The sequence below is a fragment of the Myotis yumanensis genome, unplaced genomic scaffold, assembly GCF_028538775.1.
Source record: "Myotis yumanensis isolate MYYU_CA2020_CCGP unplaced genomic scaffold, mMyoYum1.0.hap1 SCAF_5, whole genome shotgun sequence".
Taxonomy (NCBI): domain Eukaryota; kingdom Metazoa; phylum Chordata; class Mammalia; order Chiroptera; family Vespertilionidae; genus Myotis; species Myotis yumanensis.
Window position 1 is genome coordinate 51,802,592 of NW_027223756.1, and position 23,355 is coordinate 51,825,946.

General features: G+C 41.8%; 1 protein-coding gene across 9 annotated transcripts in view; it reads right to left on the reverse strand.

Annotated features, from left to right (window-relative positions):
* The window catches only part of ZNF827 (zinc finger protein 827), a 172,526-nt gene that overhangs the window by 40,820 nt on the left and 108,351 nt on the right, over positions 1-23,355 (reverse strand). The gene's annotated exons all lie outside the window — the stretch shown is intronic.

The following is a 23,355-nucleotide window of genomic DNA, read 5'->3' on the forward strand; positions in this document are numbered from 1 at the left end:
CCATGTATGAATAGGAATCTTTTATAGAAACGCTAATGATAGAAGAAAATTTGACCCTTTCAGAATTGAGAGGAGCTTCCAGTTACTTTAGCCTTTTTATGTTGCTGGCACCATATTTTCAGACATTTAGATACTATATATGTATAAGTGAGAATTGTTTGCAGGCATTTTCAAATGTGTAAGCTTTTTTAGTCCCACCTGTCAAGGTCTCCTACCGTGGTATCCCCCATAATCCTTAGCATAGATCTATTTTGACGATGAAGACTTTCCTTTGTTCCACGGAATCGGCTCACTCAAAGCAAATAATATCTTTAAAATCTCTTTCCTATTAGAAAGAGTGGGGGAGACGTGCACTGGAAAGAGATACGTCAGGCCCGTCACCTGTCCTGAGGTGGGACTCAGGGTGAGGAAATGCTGTCACCTTGCATTTCTTTCCGATCCCTGCACGCAATGGGAAGGTCCCCATCACCTTTGGCATAATTAATGATCGTCAGGATATGGGAAGCCAATCAATTTGATGTTCACTTTCATCAACATAGCAGATGATGGGGTGGGGTGGGGTGGGGTGGAAATGACATTAGATTTTACTTGAGAGAATTCTCTCGTTGCTGATTTCTGGAGTGGGTGGAAACCAAGACATCTCTTCTCTTCCCTTTTAATACACATGCTTTTAAAAGCTTAGCTGATTGCTGCAATCCATCATTACCAACAACCAAAACACTCCATTATTTCAATCTGTACATTTTACCATTCATAGGGGAGCATGAGATGGGAAAGGGGGACAGCAGCAAAGATGATCTGCCATTCATAGGAAGAGATTATTTTCAAAAATAAAAATTAGCCCTAGCTGGTTTGGCTCAGTGGATAGAGTGTCGGCCTGCAAACTAGAGTCCCAGGTTTGATTCTAGCCAAGGGCACCTATCTTGGTTTCAGGCTCGATCCCCGCTCCTGGTCCGGGCATGTGAAAAAGGCAACCGATCGATGTGTCTCTTTCATATCCATATTTCTCTCTCTCTCTGTCTCTCCTCTTTCCAAAAATCAATGGAAAAATATCCTCGGGTGAGGATTACAATGAATGAATGAGTGAATGAATGAATGAATGAAACTTAAAGGCAACTTATTGGGGAGAGGACGCCACTTAACTTTAGCTAACACACTGAAAAAGAACGAAGGCGGTGCCCCGTCATAGCTACCTGTATCCAAGAAAGTGCAAGACCGAAGATGAATTTCAGATGCTAAGGACCTAAAGAGTTCACTTAATGTCTAAATGCAGAACTTAAAAACTCTCTTCTTTTCCTTCCCACTTAATTTCACTGTGCCATTACTTTAATAAGATTTTTGAGAAGCAATTCAGAGATATTTGATCTTCAGTGAGATTCACTTAAATGTAAAGACATCGTTACTTTCTCTTTCCTGCTGAGATATAGAGCGAAGATTCCCAGCCCACACAGGGCAAGGGTTTGGTTCCAATTGTTTCCTTTGTTTTTAGTGCTGTGGGCACAGCTTCAAAGGTCTGGTTGGGAGTGATCCGATCATCTCAGTAAGAATGGAAATTTGGATCCATAGAGTGTTTGGCACAAACCAGCTTGTTGAGTCAAAACCAAAGCTGCTGGCACCAAGGTGGTCATCTGCATTTGCCAAAAGATAACTCAAAGGTGGAGAGGACTCTAGGCAGCCTTATCCCTTAGCCGAGTGATGCTCACATTTCTGGTTGTGAACCACTGGCACATCATGAAATAAACTTAGTGGGTTTCAACCAGCATTAAGAAAAAAAGGGTGGAATAGAATAGATTAGAAAAATATCAGATATGATACATGTGTAAAGATTGTTTCATTGACCTCAATTTCTGTCTACTTACCTCCCTATTTATTAACAAATCTATATGTATTTTACATTGTCACTTAACATATATGCACACATATATAAACACATGAAACTTACTCTGGGTTTTTGCCAAAAAGTTTGAAAGCCACAAACTTGGTACATCATTCCATCTACTTTGTTATGATAAAGTATCTCAAGAGTCCAAGTCTATTAGAAACAATACCTAAAGTAAGAAATATCCTTTTACAGATTTAAAACTCCTTCTTTTAGAAGCCTCTTTCATCTCACCCAGACTCAGCAATTAGAACAAAATGAGCCCAAGCTGGTTACCACCTTCCGAAGGGTAAGAAAATGATCTCTTTACTAGCACACTGCATCAGGGTCACTCCTAGTTCTTCAATGGTACAAATAAAGGCATCCATGCTAGCATTCAGCTGTTTGCAACGGGATTTAGAAAGTGTCATGGATAGAGTTTAAGAGCAGTTAATATCATCATCTTGAGAATGTCAATCACACAATCTGACTCGTGAGACGTCTTCTCTGCCTTCGTTCTGAGCAGCATGAAGTTTTTCCAGCTCATCAAAGGATTCCTTATGAATCAGTTTATCAGTTTATAGGATCCCCCAAGATTCTAAGAACATCAGAGTCAGCAATATCATTTAGCTTGAGCCAGTAAGATTTCCCAAAGGTCTAACTGTAGGTTTATGCCCAGTTCCCCAAGAAAATAAAAATGACATAGATGCATTCAGTGGACTAAGTACCCAGGGTTATTTATGCATAAAAGAAATCTAGTTTCTTATTCCAAAACTCAATCAGGAAGAATCTAAAAACCTCAATAGGCCAATAACTATGGAAGAAATTGAAGCAGTCATCAGAAAGCTTCCAGCAAACAAAAGCCCAGGGCCAGACGGCTTCACAGGGGAGTTCTACCAAACATTCAAGGAAGAACTAAAACCTACCCTCCTCAGACTACTACAAAAAATTCAAGAGGAAGGAACGCTTCCAAGCTCATTCTATGAAGCCAGCATCACCCTAATACCAAAACCAGGTAAAGACATCACAATGAAAGAGAATTACAGGCCAATATCCCTCATGAACATAGATGCCAAAATCCTCAACAAAATCTTAGCAAATCGGATCCAGCAGTACATCAGAAGGATCATACACCATGACCAAGTAGGATTTATCCCAGAGATGCAAGGATGGTACAACATCCGTAAATCAATAAATGTGATACATCACATAAACAAATTGAAAGAAAAAAACCACATGGTCATATCAATTGATGCAGAAAAAGCATTCGACAAAATCCAACACCCATTTTTGATAAAAACTCTCAGAAAGGTGGGAATAGAAGGATCATACCTCAACATAATAAAAGCCATATATGACAGGCCCACAGCCAACATCATACTCAATGGACAAAAACTAACACCATTTCCCCTAAGAACAGGAACAAGACAGGGATGCCCACTCTCACCACTCCTGTTCAACATAGTACTGGAAGTATTAGCCATTGCAATTAGGCAAGAAGAAGAAATAAAAGGCATCCAAATTGGAAAAGAGGAAGTAAAACTGTCCTTATTTGCAGATGACATGATATTATACATACAAAACCCTAGAGACTCCATCAAAAAGCTACTAGACTTAATACATGAATTTGGCAATGTAGCAGGATACAAAATTAACCCCAAGAAATCTGAGGCATTTCTATACACCAATAGTGAACTCTCAGAAAGGGAGATCAGAAAAACAATCCCATTTACCATCGCACCAAAAAAATTAAGATACCTAGGAATAAACTTAACTAAAGAGGTTAAAGACCTCTACTCAGAAAACTACAGGACGTTGAAAAAAGAGATAGAGGAAGACATAAACAGATGGAAGAACATACCATGTTCTTGGATTGGTAGAATCAACATCATTAAAATGTCCATACTACCCAAAGCAATCTATACATTCAACGCACTTCCCATTAAAATACCAATGGCCTTCTTCAAAGATCTAGAACGAACTCTCCAAAAATTCATCTGGAATAAAAAAAGACCCCGAATAGCTGCAACGATCCTGAGAAAGAACAAAGTAGGTGGGATCTCAATGCCAGATATCAAGCTGTATTACAAAGCCACTGTTCTCAAAACTGCCTGGTACTGGCACAAGAACAGACATATAGATCAGTGGAATAGAATAGAGAGTCCAGAAATTAGCCCGAACCAATATGCTCAATTAATTTTTGACAAAGGAGGCATGAACATACAATGGAGCCAAGATAGTCTCTTCAATAAATGGTGTTGGGAAAATTGGACAGACATATGCAAGAAAATGAAACTAGACCACCAACTTACACCATACACAAGAATAAACTCAAAATGGATAAAGGACTTAAATGTACGACAGGAAACCATAAAAATTCTAGAAGAATACAAAGGCAACAAAATCTCAGACATATGCCAAAACAATTTCTTCACTGATACAGCTCCTAGGGCAGTTGAAACTAAAGAGAAACTGAACAAATGGGACTACATCAAAATAAAAAGCTTCTGCACAGCAAAAGAAACCATCAACAAAACAACAAGAAAACCCACCTCGTGGGAAAACATATTTGCCAACGTCATATCTGATAAGGGCTTAATCTCCAAAATTTATAGGGAACTCATACAACTTAACAAAAAGAAGATAAACAATCCAATCAAAAAATGGGCAAAGGATCTAAATAGACACCTTTCAAAAGAGGACATTCAGAAAGCCAAGAGACATATGAAAACATGCTCAAAGTCACTAATCATCCGAGAGATGCAAATCAAAACAACAATGAGGTACCATCTCACACCTGTCAGAATGGCCATCATCAACAAATCAACAAACGACAAGTGCTGGAGAGGATGTGGAGAAAAAGGAACACTTGTGCACTGCTGGTGGGAATGCAGACTGGTGCAGCCACTATGGAAGGCAGTATGGATGTTCCTCAAAAAATTGGAAATGGAACTCCCATTTGACCCTGTGATCCCACTTCTAGGAATATATCCCAAGAAACCAGAAACACCAATCAGAAAGGATATATGCACCCAGATGTTCATAGCAGCACAATTCACCATAGCTAAGATCTGGAAACAGCCTAAGTGCCCATCAGTAGATGAATGGATTAGAAAACTGTGGTACATCTACACGATGGAATACTATGCTGCTGTTAAAAAGAAGGAACTCCTACCATTTGCAACATCATGGATGGAACTGGAGAGCATTATGCTAAGTGAAACAAGCCAGTCAATGAAGGAAAAATACCACATGATCTCACTCATTCATGGATAATAAAGACCATTACAAACTTTTGAACAATAATAGATACAGAGGCAGAGCTGCCTCAAACTGATTGTCAAACTGCAGTGGGAAGGCCAGAGAGAGTTGGGGGGCAGGAGGGAGGGGAGTAAGAGATCAACCGAAGGACTTGTATGCATGCATATAAGCATAACTAATGGACATAAGACACTGGGGGGTAAGGGAGGGTAGGGGTTTGTCAAGGGCGGGGGGGAAAAAAGGACACTTATGTAATACCCTTTGTAATACTTTAAGCGAAAAAAAAAAAAAGAAATCTAGTTTCTTAAGATGGATGCAGTTTCCCTTAAATTCATTTCTTTTTGTTATAACTTTTTCTAATATGTGGTGTGCTTGAAAATAAGCCACCACTGCTAGGGAACCATTAATTAGTCAACTAAAAACTTTTTAAAAAAACTATAAAATGTCTGAAGGGAAAATTTCTATTTCAAATAGCAAAACCCTTTTTAGAGATTTTGACCAGTTTGCTTGCACATGCCAAAGGAGATGAACACACACACACACACACACACACACACACACACGAAAATGGATGTAAGTGGCCCACTTGTAAAGGTTTCTCCTCTCTCCAGCTCACCCTTTACCCCAGTGAATTTTGAAGCTTGCATCACCCTGGAGGAAACTGTAATTCAGACTCACTCTCTAGCTCTGTATTAAGCAGTCAACCTCACAGCTTGCCAGCAAGGAATGGACTTCTTATTTTATCACTGAAACATATTATCTCCCTCCTATCTCAGCCAACTGCCTCTGAACAGCTTGTCTAAAGAATGGTACTCTAACAGGTCTAGACTAGATAATCAACTACTCTCTTCTGGTGGCTAAAAATCACTTAAAACAAAAATGTAGCCGAACAATGTATTTATATATGCAAGTCTTGAAAAGTCTATGAAGAATCTACATTTCCTCAGATACTATGGATAACAAGATATTTTTGAAAAGTTATTTCAACATCTGAGGATTATTGGAGATAAATGGGAAGTGATATAGATAGCCGAAAGGTGATCTTGAACCTGAGACTTTCAGTGGTGATGATCACCTTACTTAGTAACTGGGTAGTGTTTTTAAGTATGAGAGGCAAAGAAATCCCTTATTAAGTACTATTTCCGTGAATGGCACAAAGGCATACCCCTCACTCCAAAAGATTCATGATATGTATCAGCAAGCACGAACTTTTTTGATTGTCAGTAATGCATGTATGTAACAAATACTTAGGAATTCTGTTGTAAATAACTGGAAGTTACTGTCTTATACAATATAATTTGGTAGAACATTTGTAAAATGTCATCACTAGTGGTTTTAGGATTGTCAGTCACCTCTTCAGTGACAATACTGGCTAAACACACATACACAATAGCCTCTAGGATGGCTTGGAAAGCACCGATTAGAGTAATTTGCAGTTTTACTGATGATTCATAGCTCCTTGACACAGCACCTTGTAAGTGATGCTAGAGCACTCCTGTGAAGCCGAACCCACATTTCTCATGAAGATGCTCTCTTTTCTTCAATGAATCCTAAAGAATGAATTTGTCTTTTCGTTATTTTTAAAATTCTGATTTCAAGTTCTATGACTTTCTGAGTCATTTTGTTATTGAGATGAACTTTGGAGACTCCCCCTCCTCAAATATTCAGCTAAATATCTAAATAGTTATTTTTAACTAGTTAAAAAACAACAACAACCCACACTTTTAGTTAAGCATAATAAAGTAAAGATGTAACTCCTCTTTTATAACTTAATAGAAAGAAAAATTAAATGAGGTAATATTGGGCAACATTCACCATCAATAATTAATTATAGCACCGATTCTATCCACTATAAAAATAATACCCAGCAAATTAAATTAACTTTCTTTGCTTCTCTTATCTTTATGCAGGGCCTCTCTGTTTCTATTAAGCCTTTCAGGGAACTTTATTAGGGCTTTAAATATTAAAAAAGAAAGAGTCAGATTAACTTCTTAAAATGGAAGTGAGATCATGTCACTTCTCCACTCAACACATTCCAACGGCTTCTGGCATACTTGCCATAAAAGCCCAGTGTCCTGGGCCCTATAAGCCATTCTCCCTCCCTCCCCTCCAGCCTCACCTCCTTTCCTGCAGTCACTTCCCCAAGAAGCCACGCCCATCCTCACCTCAGGGCCTGGCAGTTACTGCTCCCTTTGCCCAGAACAAACACTCTGACCCACACATCATGATATCACTTGCTTCTTACTTGCTATAGGTGGTTGCTTAAATTATACCTTTTTAGGGAGAACTTTCTTAGTTGGCCCCTTCCCAATCCCTCTGTTTACCTTGCTTAGTTTTTTTCAAGATGTTTTAGTATATATATCTACACTAATAAAAGAGAAACATGGTAATTAGCGTACGACCACTACCCTTTTCATTGGCTAATCAGTGAGTATATGCAAATTAACTGTCAGCCAAGATGGTGGCCGGCAGCCAGGCAGCTGGAAGCGAACATGAGGCTTGCTTGCTTCAGTGACTGCGGACTCCAACGTTCCCCACCTCACGTGCCGGCCTCTCAACTACAACTCTAAGCAACTGTGTACTATGTTGCAAATAAGAAGCTAAACAAAACACCAGAAACCGGCTTTCATTCAGCCGGGCTTTAGCAACATTGTATTGATGTTTTCAGCGCCAGGCCTCAGAGCTAAAGCTGGCCCAGAATAAAAAAAAAAAAAAAAGAAAACAAGGAGCGGTTGGAAGCTTCAGTCACTCGTTTACGGAAAACAGCCCTCAGCCCCTCACCCAGACTGGCCAGGCACCCCAGTGGGGACCCCCACCCTGATCCAGGACACCCTTCAGGGCAAACGAGCCAGCCCCCACCCATGCACCAGGCCTCTATTCTATATAGTAAAATGGTAATATGCCTCCCAGCACTGGGATCAGTGGAGGAGTGAGGCTCCCGGCACCGGGATCAGCGTGACAGGGGGCAGCGCCCAAACCCCCTGATCGCCCTGCGGCTCTGTGTGTGACAGGGTGCGGCACACCAACCCCCTGATCGGTCCTGCTCTGTGTGTGACATGGTAGAGCCATAACCTCTCCATCGGCCCTGCTCTGTGGGTGATAGAAGGTGGCGCCCCAACCCCCTGATCGGCCCTGCTCTGTGGGTGATAGAAGGTGGCGCACCAACCCCCTGATCGGCCCTGCTCTGTGCATGACAGGGGGTGGCGCCACAACCTCCCCATCGACCCTGCCTTGAGTGTGACAGGGGGCGGTGCCCCAACCCCCCAATCAGCCCTACCATGAGCGTGACTGAGGGTGGCATCCCAACCTCCCGATCCGCCCTGCTCTGTGCATGACGGGGGTGGCGCCCCAACTCCCCAATCGGCCCTGCTCTGCACCTGACCAGGGGCTGCACCTAGGGATTGGGCCTGCCCTCTGCCACCCGGGAGGAGGCCTAAGCCAGCAGGTTGTTATCTCCCGAGGGGTCCCAGACTGCAAGAGGGCACAGGCTGGGCTGGGGGACCTCCCCCCCCCCCGCCCCGCAGTGCACAAATTTTTGTGCACTGGGCCTCTAGTATACATATAAAGTTACATATTATATATGAAAATGTATTATATGTAACTTATAATATTATGAAGTTATATATATATACATATATATATATTTTATATGCACACTGTATAATTATTTGTTTATTGTCTGCCTCTCTCCCTAGGTGTAAACCCCATTAGGACTGGGACTTTGTTTTGTTCATTGATGTTCCCCAGGACCTAAAAAGTACCTGGCATATAGTAGCTGCTCAATAAGTAATTGTTGGATGAAGGAATGAACTTCCTTTTCACCCCAGTGGTTCATGTGCTTCACAATATAGCTTTTCACACTGCTCATCAAACACTTAATGACATTCAGATCCTTTTATGTTTAATTTTCACTTCATAACATCTCAGTGTCCTCTGACACTGTTGGAGAATACGGAAGATCATCTGAGGGGAAAGTCAATGAACCTCTCTCTAGGCACTGAGACCGTTTTTCTAACTGACCTCTCCCATTAGGAAACTAAACAGATGCTACAGAAATGTGAACACTCATTATATTTCTTGATAAAACTATTGAAAATATCCTCAATCAGCAGTGATTATTTTATTAATTGTACCCAAGTACATGATATGAGACCAATAGAGCAATGCAACAGGACAGTGGACTATTCTATTAAACACTATTTTCAACTATCAAGTTAAATAAGAAGCTGTGAAGTTACTTTCTAACAGCTGGTGCCCTCGCACAAATTTAATTCATTAATTCCCTCGTAAGGTTAAGAATAAGTCATTATCCTCAAGTGACCTTAGTACCAATACGAAGTACCCAATTGAAATTCATATTTAAACGACTGTGGTCATATTTTCCATTTGAGGATTTCATAGCTCTTTGTTAGTAACTTATGGGATATGTAACCTATGTATTTTTTGAAACAACTCTGCCAATATTTTTTCATTGTGTTTAGGAACCTTGGAAGAAGACCTATTCTGTGTGTGAGCACAATAATTATTATAGTATAACTAAAAGCTTCATGGATCTTATCTTTATTCCTTAACATCTTATGCCTTCTAATAAATTTGACATTTTCTTTATAAAAGTGTCCCATGCTCATTATAGAAAAGTAGAACGTAGAAAAGTGAGGGTGCAAACCCCAAAACCACAACCACAGTTCCCATCATCATCATCCAAAGACAACTGCCTTGAGCATTTTGGTGAACTTCCATTTTATTCATTTTTCACGTCCAAATGCTTTTTAAAAAATTAATTACTATGAAAGGCTTGCAGTCCAAGACAAGTCTTAGTATGACACCAGTGATGATATTTTTAAAATACCACATTTTCGAGTGATAAAAGTAACAGTTGGGAGATAGACCAGAGTGCTTTAAAAATTAACATTTTTCATGAAAATGAAAAACAATTTGGCCGAAAATAGTTTCAAAAATAACTTTCACATACCAAAAGCATGCCTACATGTTAAAAGCATTTGCAAGAGTACACATTTTCTTTTTCCTGAGTAAAATTTTCCTTTGCTTTTCTCTTGGCAAGTACCTAGCAATGCATTAAAAATTAGTGAGCACAAAAATAATTTGTATGAGTCATGTTGCCTTTAAGACAAAATAGTTGTTACCTAAAACACATATAATGAAATAATTCCTGCCTCTATGCTCTAGTGAAGACCGACAGCCAGAATTTGGACCTAATCTTTTTTTTTTTTTTAATTATTCTACTTCTGAGCTATTGAACTCCCAAATTATTCTGTTTCCTTGAATATAGCCGATTTCCCTGAAAACCTCACCATTGCCTTTTCTGGGACCCACCCATTCATAAATCTTTCAATTGAACGTTCTTGAGCTTAATTCCATTCAAGTTAGAAGAGAAGCAACTGATCTGAGTGACTCATTCCTGGATACATACAGCAGGGAACTAGATTTTGCAGATGGATGAGTCATTTCGACTGGATGGGGAAAAGGTACCTAAGGGTACATATAACAGAAGATGGAGAAATCGTGATGGTCATAGGTGCCAATAACACGACATTAAAACAGTACCTCTTAGTCTGAAGTACTTTGATATCTTAAGAGAGATTCTACTTTGCTAAGACCCCTTACAAGTTTTTTCTCTCCAACATTTTCATCTTTTCCAGCTGAAAGTATCTTCATTCCTTTTTGATGCTTCTAGATCTAATTTTTTCTTCTTTTTTTCTGGGATAACATTTAAATATGGTTTTGTTGAAGCTGACCTCCTTGTCCAAAGCGCCACGCATATCTTTATGATAGAAACTTCCAGACAGATTTGGTGTCGAGCATTCAGTACCAGAATATACAGGACAGTTTCTCCTTTGTTCAAAATGAAAGGAGCATAGTGATAATTTCTGATTATAAAAATAATAGAGGCTTATTTAAAAAATGGAAGTCCTTACAAGTAAAAATCACTTGAAATCCTATTTAAACTGACAGAACAGTTATTTCTCCATCTACCCTTCCTGATTTGTTTCCTGTATGTACACATTTTTACAAACCATGGGATCACAGCATTCATGTGGGTTTGTAACCACTTTATAGTCTCATGAATTGTATGAAAAACTCATTTAACTCTGGCATCTAGCTGGAGGAGCTCATTGTAGGAAGATGGCTAAGAACCATTGCTTTATTTTTATTTTTAATTATTTATTTATATTTTTAAATAGGTTTTCATTGATTTCAGAGAGGAAGGGAGAAGGGGAGAGAGATAGAAACAATCAATGACGATAGATAATCATGGATAGGTTGCCTCCTACATGCCCCCTCCTGGGGATTGAGCCTGCAACCCGGACATATGCCCTGTGACCTCCTGGTTCATGGGTCGGATGCTCAACCACTGAAACCACACCAACCTGGATTTATCTATATTTTTAGTAGTTCATTTAACTTAAAGATTATTTATTAAGGGTCCAAGTCATCATATATATATAAATGACAGATTCTAAAAAAAACTGTGATTTGAATATATACGTATCCCACTTTACTTTTTTAAAACTTTTAAAACATTACAAAAGTAATGTAAATTAATGGTAAAAAATAGTACAAGGGACATAAACTAAAAAAATGAGAGAATAACTCTCATTTACTATCTCTCTCTTGCCCATCCTAGTCCCTTTCACACCTCAGTGGTAGTCACTGTTAACAGTTTATCTCTTGAGAAATTATCTTGGCACATGCAAGCCCATTATGTGCACATAAAATGTACCACACCCCTGTGTTGTTGTTGTTGTTTTTTAACATCAATAGGGTCATGTCCTGTCAAACTACAGTGGGAAGTCTTGGGAGGGTTTGGGGGGGGCGGGGGGGATTAAGAGATCAACCGAAGGACTTATATGCATGCATATAAGATTAACCAATGGACACAAGACACGGGGCGGGGGAGGGGGGGGGCGGTGGGTAGGGGCCGGGGGAATGTCAAGGGGGGCGGGGGGAAGGAGATATATGTAATACTCTTTGTAATAATTTAAGAAATAAAAATTATTTAAAAAAAAATAGGATCATGTCACACATGTTGTCTGCAGTCAGCTTTTTGTTTATTTTTAAAATCAAACAATATGTCTGGAACATCTTTTCAAATACATTTTAAAAATTAACTTCCTTAATAGCTGTGAAATTTTCCATCCTATGTCCCATGGTTCATTTCACCAGCCCCCTACCTAGCTTATTTTCAGGTGTTTTGCCACAGAACACACCCTTGTCCATATACCTTAATCTTTGTCCACATACCTTAGTGTGACTTGCTCAAGTCTATTTGTAGTCAATTCCTAGAATGGGACATCAGGGTCCAAGTTCACAAAACCACATGGAGCATTGTATTTCTCTGTAACTTAGAGAACTCATTTCTTATTTACATGCTTAACAGAGTATTTAATGGAAGTCCTGCCTCATGTAAGCCCTACAATGGCTCATAATAGAAGGAGGGGAGGAACAGATTGGGATGAGACAGAATGCAAAAACATTTGGGAGTACATATAGGAGACTGAGAGCAGCCGTGGCTGTGTGTGGGCATCTCCGAGGCCATAGGGCCTGGCCCTGCTGAGTCCTGTACAGGTGGAGAGGAAGGTGTAAGACTTTAGGTGTGCAGCCTGAGGGCTGTGGAAAACAGTTTCTCCGTGTGTAAGAAACAACTGAGGAAGTAGCAGGAAATCTGTGGGACTTGTTTCCCATGCAAGAGGAAAAGGCCATGTACAACTTTTTTAAAAAAATATATATATATTTTATTGATTTTCTACAGAGAGGAAGGGAAGGGATAGAGAGAAACATCGATGAGAGAGATACATTGATCAGCTGCCTCCTGCACACTCCCCACCGGGCATGCGCCCGCAACCAAGGCACATGCCCCCGACCGGAACCGAACTGGGGACCCCTGAGTCCGCAGGCCGACGCTCCATCCACTGAGCCAAACCAGTCAGGGCCCATGTACAACTTTTAAATAATTGAAAGAAAAAGAACTATTTCCAACTTAACAAAAGGAAGATAAACAACCCAATCAAAAAATGGGCAACGGACCTAAATAGATACTTTTCGAAAGAAGACAGAAAAAAAGGCCAAAAGGCATATGAAAACATGCTCAAATTCACCAATCATCCGAGAGATACAAATCAAAATGACAATTTGGTACCATCTCACACCTGTCAGAATGGCTACCATCAACAAATCAACAAACGACAAGTGCTGGTGAGGATGCGGAGAAAAAGGAACCCTCCTTCACTGCTGGTGGGAATGCAGACTGGTGCAGCCACTGTGGAAGACAGTATGGAGTTTCCTCAGAAAACTAAAAATGGAACTCCCATTGGACCCAGTGATCCCACTTCTAGGAATATATCCCAAGAAACCAGAAACACCAATTAGAAAGGATATATGCACCGCTATGTTCATAGCAGCACAATTCACATAGCTAAGATTTGGAAACAGCCTAAGTGCCCATCAGTAGATGAGTGGATTAAAAAATCCATACACAATGGAATACTACACTTGAGTAAAAAAGGAGTTCTTACCATTTGCAACAGCTTGGATGGAACTGGAGAGCATTATGCTAAGCGAAATAAGCCAGTCAGAGAAATATAAATATCACATGATCTCACTCATTTATGGAATATAATGAACAACATAAATTGATGAACAAAAACAGATCCAGAGACAGAGAAGCATCAATCAGACCGTCAAAGCTCAGATGGAAGGTAGGGGAGGGTGGGGGTAAGGGGGAGATATCAACCAAAGGACTTATATGCAAGCATAAAGGCCTAACCAATGGACATAGACAACAGGGGGTTGAGGGCATGAGTGGGGGGGGGGGGGGGGGGTGAGGGGTAATGTGGGGATAAGGACATATATGTAATAACTTAATCAATAAAGAAATTTTAAAAAAAGAAAAAGAACTATTTCCATTTCGTGGACTTCCCGAATTTCAGAGACAGTCAGATCTGAATTCAAATCTGTCTCACACACAGTTTCCCATGAGTTCTTACGAGACACTCCTATGTGAACTTCTGCCCTATTGGGATCAAAATATAACACGGTTCCTCAATAAAATAATTTACTTTAAAAGAGAAGCTCATTTGATGGAGTGATTGGCTCACAGATGGGAAACAGTTCTTTTTTAAATAATTCCAAGCTTTTTAATATAAGATTAATGTGAGTCTTTTGTGCCCGGGAAGTCTATTATTATATATGAAAAATCAGGATTGGACTTTCACACCAAATCATCTAAAGGCTTCTTGTACCTCCATCTCCTACCATCTGCCCTCAGAAAAGCTGCCCTAGACTTTCTCTGGTGGTTGTCAGATCTGTTTTTAAGGTGGAAAACACAAGCACACTAGCTCTGTGATCTTTCTCCTGTCAAGATAAACCATTTAATTCTAAAAAGAGAGCTTCAGCATGGTAGTGAGACCAGCTATACTTGGAAAGGGCTTTACTGCACACCTTATATTTATAGATGGATCCATTTTAATCTGTATTAAAAAACCATCTTTTTTACTATGTTTTGTAATCAAAGTCTTATCAGATCTCTCTTTAAAAACATTTAACATTAGTTCCATAAGCAACATAGTTGTTTTGGGAGGAGCCCAGACAAATGGTGTCCAACCTCTTGGTCAGTCATGGTGGGTGCTGGTGATGATGCTATCCACCAAGATAGGAAAAAACAGGATCGAGAGGGGGATTTAATTAGTGGATTCTGGACGGAAGGTATGGGGACAGTTGGGAGGTGGAGCACATGAGCCACTTAGCTCGGGACCTGTTGAATTTAAAGAGTTTGAGGGACCTCTATGTGGGACATCTCAATAGACCACCAGTGGCTGATGTGGTGAACCTGATATCATTAAGCAAATGCAAAGACTACCCCTCCTTCAGTGCTTCTAGTTAACATCTTTCTTTTCTGAATGATAAATTGAAAACATATATGATAAGTACTTTGCTAAAGGAAACACACCATAGGGCCAAAACTGCAGCTCCTGACTATCACTCCAATAGCTACATCAAGGGAGGGCTGTGGTGTGCTGTGGGGGTGCCTTTCTTCCCATGGAGAGGCAGCCATTTGGCCTATGTACGAGAATATAGGATGGGTTTATTTGAATGGAAATAGATGGTCTAATTTGCAAGTGGAATGGCTTTTTCCCCCTCCCCTGGTTGCCGGAGGGCAGATGCTGCCCTGAAAAAGAATAAATACAAAGAAGAAACTGCATGCAATTCATAGCAAAGGAATGGAAGAACATATTGTGTATACAGGGAAAAGGCCTTGTAGATTGAAGGAGCCAGTCCCAAACTGAGGTCAGGCTCACTGCATTGTGGTTTTCAAACACTCTCCACCATCCATTAGGCATACTTGAGAGTTTGGTCTATTACTGTATTAGTCATTCTCAAGGCATCTATCTCAACAGTCTGCAAAAGTAACGACACACCACAGGCACTATGGAGGCCGTGTAAATGCTGTGCAAAATATTTCATGTGAGCACACGCAACTCCTCTCTGGTCCCAGGGAGTTCCCAGGTGAGGTGACCACAGCCTCAGGGGGTAACACGTATCTGAGAAACAAAGTCCTCAAGCTGGGTTTTAAAAAATGCCATTTCCCACAAAGCACAAACATGAAAGTGTTGATGATTATCTTCAGCACCCAGTCACTCAACCCCTGTGCTATCTGGGAGGAGATAAGGAGGCTTGGCCAACACCATAGTTTTCTGCCTCAATCTTTGTAGTTTTCTATAGCTAGCTCAGGTGATGCAGCTAAACTGGATAGAAATGTCTCCATTGGAAAGGTCACTGCCCTTAACAAACCATGTGCCTGAAGCCTGCAACTATTGGTCTGCAGACACCCAGTTAGTTATATTTTTGACAAGAACTAAACCGGACCCAGAGCTGACACCGCTTAATGCGAGACCTTTCTCTACAGAGTTAATGGCATCAGTAGCGCCCCTTGGGAACTCACCTACACTAAGACCAGGTGGGGCTAGTTGTGAGCCCACCATTTTCAGTCTGAAATTACATTATCTGGACCGTGAAGGTCTATAGCAATGAAAACTTCTCCTTCTGGTAAACAGCTGACAGACTAGAGCTCACCTACTGCAGGCATATCAAAGAAACACCATGCGCAGGGCAGAATCCTGTCTCAATTTGAAGCACAACAGGAATTAGCTATATCAACCTACATGCCATTTGGTTCAGGGCAGTGAGCTCGTGCTACCGAAGGAAATGGTCCTGCAAACAGGAAATTGTATAATTGAAAGACCGCTGTCATCGTTAGTGCTGTCATCGTTAGCACTGTCGTGGTCTCTGAAGTGAATGCTCACGGGCTGTTGATGGCCTGGAGGCGAACGCTTGGCATCCAGACCCACCTATTTGTGAATGAGCCAATCAGCCCTAACAAATGCAGAAATACCATCATCAGCACACAGCTTGGTGAATTTGCATGTAATCAGCAGCCAGATAAAGAAACAGAGCGTCCAGCTTCCTAGAAGTCTTCCTCTTCCTGGTCCCACCCTCAACTCCAAGCACCGTGTCTTTCAAGCATCACTTATGGTGCCTGGTTCCTTCCCCAGGTCTTGGTGGGGGTGGTAGAAATTCAGGGGGAATGCACCTAGACTCCACTCTGATATCCCCCTGTACTAGCATATAGTTTTGGCCGAACAAAGAAAGTAAAAGAACCTGGGCAGAAGTCACAGTAGTGTCACCTATGGCAGAGCTTTTGAAAGAGGAGATGTGGAAGAAGGTAAGAGATCTCCCATTCTCTTTCTACTGGAAACCCGGCCAGGACTACACCTGGGTTCTCCTGACTCCCAGTGAAGAACTTTTTCTTCTGAGCCGCTGCTGACCAGATCACCACTCACTTCAGTGGGTCAAGTTTTATTTAACCAGGAGGTTTTAGACAGTTTCATGAAGCTATTTCTATGGCCCAAATGATCCATTAAAGATTACTGAAAAGAAACATAAACAGTTGCTTCAACTTTCATAACTGAAAGAAACATTCCAAGTGACTATGATCACCAGACAGCAAAGAATTAAAGGAAGAAAGAAAAATAGAAATGGAAGAGAACAGAATTAGAATGATATTAATAAATAGTGCAAACCCTGGCTAGATAGCTCAGTTGGTCAGAGCATCGTCCTGACACACCAAGGTTGTGGGTTTGAACTCCAGTCAGGGCGCATACAAGAATCAACCAATGAATGCATACATAAGTGGAACAATAAACTGATCTCTCTCTAAAAAGATAAGTCAATAAACAAAATAAATAAACAATACATTCTTATCTTGTAAATTCTTTGAAATGTCTTAGACTACTTTTAATTCCTATCTAAAAGAAGACATTCCCCTATGTTCCCAATTCCTATGTACAGAGGCATAAGTTGGACAGTGAAGAGGCTGATAGGAAAAAAATGATTCATTTAAAATATGATGTTGGAGGATTGCTCCATGGATATCCTGAACCATCAGAAAGACGAACAAGTGGGTCCTACAGCAAATTGACCCCGAAACATTGCTGGAGGCAAAACTGAAGCTGTTCCATTTAGGGCACATCATGAGAAGACAGGGTTCTTTGGAAAAGACAATAATGCCAGGAAAGACAGAAGGCAGCAGGATAAGAGAAGACCAAATATGAGACAGACTGACTCCATAAACGAAGGTGTGTAGGCATGAGTCTGCAGGAGCTGAGCAGGGCTGTTGAGGACACGGCATCGGGGCCATCACTCATCATAGGGTCAGAGCTGACTCAATGGCACACAACACACACACTAAAGGCAAGCCATCAGTAATACTTCAAATGCCAACTGTGGGTACGTGTGGGCAAACTCTGGGGAGATGTGGTCACCGCTAGTGACGCATTCTCTGACTTAATGGGCACTGTGACAGGACAGAAAAAGAGAAGATGTACTGTGCAGTTCTGGGTTTGAATTCCTGTGCTGCCACTCACCCACATTGCGACTTTGAACAAGATATTAAATCTCTCTGCAAAAGGTACAAACTTCTGGTTATAAGATAAATAAGTCCTGGGAATCTGATGTACAGCATGGTGACTGAAGTTCACCATACTGTAATGTATGTTTGAAAGTTGCTAAGAGATCCCTGTCCACTGTGGCTCAGTTGGTTGGAGCATCAACCGGTGTACCAGAAGGTTGCCAGTTCAATTCCTGGTCAGGGCACATACCCAGGTTGTGGGCTCGATCCCCAGTAGGGGGCATGTAGGAGGCAGCCTCTTACCAGTGTTTCTACCTTCCTCTCCCTTCCTCTCTCTCTAAAATCAATAAAAAGATTTCTTTAAAAAAGAAAGTTGCTAAGAGAGTAGAGCATAAAAGTTCTCATCACAAGAATAAATTTATAACTACGTTAGGTGATGAATGTAAACTAAACTTACTGTGGTAATCATTTTGCAATATAAGCATAAAATTATATTATGTACCTTGAACTAATACAATGTTATTTATATGTCAATTACATATCAATAAACTAGAAAAGGTTATTAAATCTTTCTGAACCTCTATTTAGTCATCTGTAAATTGAACATAACTTCTGTCTGAATGAGTTGTTTACAGAATTAAATGAGATGGCATAGGTCCTGTGCCTGACAATCTAGAAGGTCCTTGATAACTATTAGCTTCCCTCTCTGTACAGAATAAATTTGTTTAATCAAAAAGGAGCTTAAGCTACAAAATGATACATGCCAATAACACCCGATGTTCTATTGTTTATCCGTGACTTAGTCTGAATGTAAAAAGAACCTGGTGTGTTTGAAAAAGGATTGAAGAAAATGCCTTGCTGTAATCCAGGGCAGCTTTGTATGTGTCTCCCTTGAGGGATGAGTTGGGAAGTCTTACTATAAAGAAGTGACGGGCACATTTTTTTTTAAGCCACTGTCTGAAAGAGGTCATTCATATCTGGCCAGTAGCATGGCAGGCTGGGTTAGTTGCGGGTGGCACTCTAATTCAAGGCATCATTTATTTAGATTTCAGGAAAGTGTATGACATGGTACCACTCCTATTAGATTGATGGGTGAACAGAGAGAGGAAAATGGATCAAGAATTGGCCTGGGGACAAGGCAGACCATTCCAAACCAGCTTTTTCATTTGACATCAGATCCCGCTTGGCATCTCAGGTCCTAAAAGGAACTAAATTTCCCCAGGTTCTTTGCTCCCTGTTTGTATATTATAAACAACAACAATGAAAAGAGGGTTTTTAAAAAGGAGTTGGCAAATAATAGGAATCGGGATTTACACCTATAATTGCTGAAATGCTCTACATGAAAGCTGAGCCCCATCTGAAATGACAAACAGAAGCACCAGTGACTCCGAATGCTGTGAGAGAATTCCACGGAGACGCACATTTCCCTTCACACCCGCACGGGTTGTGTTATTGTGTTTTGGCTTAAAACAGAGCAAACAGACTGTGACTTCAAAAGTCACACTAAGACACAGCAGAAGCGCCACACTGTGTGACAGCCATGCTCACACAGACACTCTTCCCTCCGCAGCAGACATAGGCAGCTACAGGTGCAGGGGTCTGCTGTCCACTCAGAAGCACCGCCCTCCGTGCCCTGACGAGCACCCAAACTCAGAACCTTTCTTCCCTAACATAGATCTTCCACAGAGCGAGACAACTATGCATTAGATAAAGTGCACGGAAATATACACGGCCTGTGATTCTATCTGCCCCAGAACAGGAAAGTTCTTCTTTCTTTTGCAAAATCACCACCAGCAGCACCACCACCCAGGGTGCACTCAGCATCTCTTCACAGCTTGAAGGGTATTCCGTCCAGCAGGTGACAGCAGCTTCTAAATCATCGTGTTATTAAGGACTCCTGGTGCTACCTCTAAAACATTCACGGCAAGTAAAGACCTTAGGTCTGGGCTCTCGAGCATTCTTTGGTTCGCAGGAAAGTCAGTCTAGAAAATAGTGGCAACACCAGAGGCCAAGGCACCGTGCAGCTTTGTGTTGATTCTGTTTCGCTGGCATGGTGGCAGCTGTGTGTCTCAGATACCATCTGCCGAAGGCACATGCCTAGTTAACTGTGCTATTCTCGATGTCTCCACAGCCCACGGTCCTCCCCTCCCTCCCTACTTAGCTATCCCCCACGCGGCTGCTTCATTCTCCGCACACTCACCTTAAGTGAGCATCCTGGGAGGGACAGCGCCCCTGCCCCATGGTCTCACTCCAAAGTGTTTGGAAAGAATTTCATCCCATGGATAGAAGGGATAGAAACATATGCCAATCTATACTGTTGAACGAATGCTATGGGTTCTCAGCATTTGCAAGAGATTTCTTAGATTGGAACTAGGCCCATGTAATCTCATTAATTACGGTCTCTACTAATTGGGAACCTGAGATAATTTTCCAGACTGACATTTATCTTGCACGAAATTGGTGCAAGAGTAGGCCTTCCTTCCCCCTGCTGCCGGCACCAGCTTCCCTCTGGCACCCGGGACCCGGGCTTCCCTCGCAGCCCTGGCTTTGTCCGGAAGGTCCTCTGGAAGGACATCCAGTCTAATTAGCATATTACGCTTTTGCTATTATAGATTATCTGTGGAAAGAAGTTTGCAAGGTACATGAAGAATAGAAATAATATTTTAATGGTAAGGTTGAAAGTACCCAACAGAAGATTTCTAAGGACTCTGGGGCTTTTGTTGATATACTAACCACAAATTATTTTATGCTTAGTCACTAAAGCCAGCTGTCTCCTTCCTGGCCTCCTCATTTCTGCACAGTCACTATCATTCCTTAACTCAACCTGCTCATGGCACAGCTAGCCAGCCTCCCAGCCCAGCCAGCCACCCTTGTCTCCCCCACCTACCTCCCCCACCCCCTCCTTCCCTCTCACCCAGGCCCTCATTACTAAGGCTGCCCGAGCGCTGCGGTGTCCCCACTGAATCTACTCTCTTGTCACGTCTTCTCCAGTGATTCAGCAATGTGCTGCCCACTTGGTCTTTCACAATTTTCTATATGAATTCGTGACTCTTATACTGCAGAACCTAAGATCCTCAACTCTAGCTTCAAATCTCCTTGTCCCCAGCATAGCATTTCAGCAGAGTACTAGAGTAAATGTAGGCCCACCACATCCCAGACCCCTGGCGCCTGATGTACTTTGAGATTCATACTTGTTCTGATTTTAAGAAGATAATATGGTACACAATGCATGTTTTTGCAACACTCCAGTGAGCCTTTATAATCAAGTATGTTGATATTTCTGCAATAAAATGCATGAATTCTACCCTTGGGCTAATACATAAAGACTGTAAATAGGCTCCCATTCGTTTGTATCACCGAGTAATTTATTTTAAAAGTAGTGGTTGGTAGAGCTTTTGGGCTTCCAAACTGTGGGTAAGGGAGTGGGGAGCATTAATTTAGTAGGGGTATCATGTCCAGTCATCACTGTCTGAACTTGAAAGAAATGTTTACTTGGGAAGTCTCCATGCTTCAATATTTTGTTAACTCAGATTGGTCTTCTCCACAATGAGTTCAAATTACTGAGGCTTTCCTTTACAAAACATGTCTTCAGCTTACAGGAACTTCGTGCTCACAAGGTTGTCCTTATCATTTTTAACTTTTTGCATTTTAATGCCACTTGCCAAGCATGGCCACCTTGCTTCTTTGTAAAAAGCCCCCGTGCTGTTGTGGATTTTAGTAAAATGTAAACATCACTTTGCTCACCCTCTTCCTGAAGAAAGGCTTTTTGAAGGACAGAGGTTGGCTCTCCCTCAGAATGGTGCATTTGCATTTCTAAAATCCCCGCTATGCTGGCTTTCCCCTCAACATAAGTTAACTTTTTAAGTGTGAGTTTATCTCATTCGTAATAGAAGTCTTCCAAGCAAATCACAGAAACGCCACCTGCACACAGTGAGACATGTACTGATGTCGCTTTCTGAGGTCAAGTTGTAACGTCACCATAAACCCTTCTTAAAATACAGCCGAGCCCAACGCTGAGGCCGCAATGCAGGGCCGGTGCATCCATCACGGCCGCGGGCCGGATGGGTAACAGCACTCCGACTTGCAATTCCTAGGCAGTTATTTTGACATTAGAAAGTCACAATCCATCAACTTAACAGCAGGGCGATAATTTGGGGACCAGGGAGATGGCTATTCAAAAGGACACCGTGGGAAGTAAAGAGTAGTTCAAAAAGCCCTGTTTGAGAATGAAGACATCAACTAAGCCGAATTTCTCTCCACCCCTGGAACCGGGTGTCAGGTCATGTGTTTTTGTGTGCGTGTGTTATTTAGGGTGATTGGACTGAAAAGTCCTGTGGAGCTAAAAAGCAGGCCCCTGGACTCTTTGGAGATGAGAAGAAATGGATCTGCCATCACAAGATGGAAGGATGACAAAGCTGCCTTTTCCCAACCGTTTGTTAGACATCCCTTCCGATGACTTGTGATGCCCACGCCAACATTTCTAAGATGCTGCTCGGCTCTTTCTGAATTACACACTACTCAGATCTCCAGCTGTCTGTTAGCCGGCTCCTCCGCTGTGCGGAGGACACGGGGACTTATTTTTGAAGGGGTTCCCGGTCAACACCCCTGCTGCTAGACCCCCCTGCACATGCACCGAGCCATGGGCTCCCACCGCTCTCCTGGACAAAGGAATGGGTGTGGAGGACACCGAGAGCTTCTGAAGTTCTCCCTGTGGCTGGGAAGGAAGGTAGCCACAGCAGGAAGCTTCCCGGCTGCGGGATTGGTGTTGGGGTGGGGGGTGGGTGAGTAAGGAGCACAGGCTGCAGGGCAGTGCTTCTCAAATGTCCTCATTTCATAATAACTCCGAGGACACCCACGAGCCCTGAGGATGGTCATGCTGTTGATGAGGGGGCAGCAAACACATCTTTCTTTTTGCTTGGAAAGGAAAGAGGAAGAGTAGGTAAGACATTATGTGCTGATGCTCAGATGGCAAAAAGGAGCGTTAGGTGGATATATGCAGACAGTCTAAGGAGAGTGAAATCTGGGGCAAGACTGTCTCCCCGGAAACTGGAGGGGTCTTTGCAGTGGCCCACACCCCATGGGGTCCTGACGGGCCCCACCCGGGCCACCACCCTCCCCTACCTTCCTGGCTGCCTCCCTGAAACACTGACAATGTGAAAAGCAGAGTATCTTCAGGGTACACTTCGCTATTTCAAAGATTAAGAACATCACGATACGAATGAAACATCAGCAGGTAAACAACAATGGGCTGCTGAAGCAGACGAAGAGCTTTCTCACCGTCTGCATTTTCTCTTAATGAACTTTCGTGGCT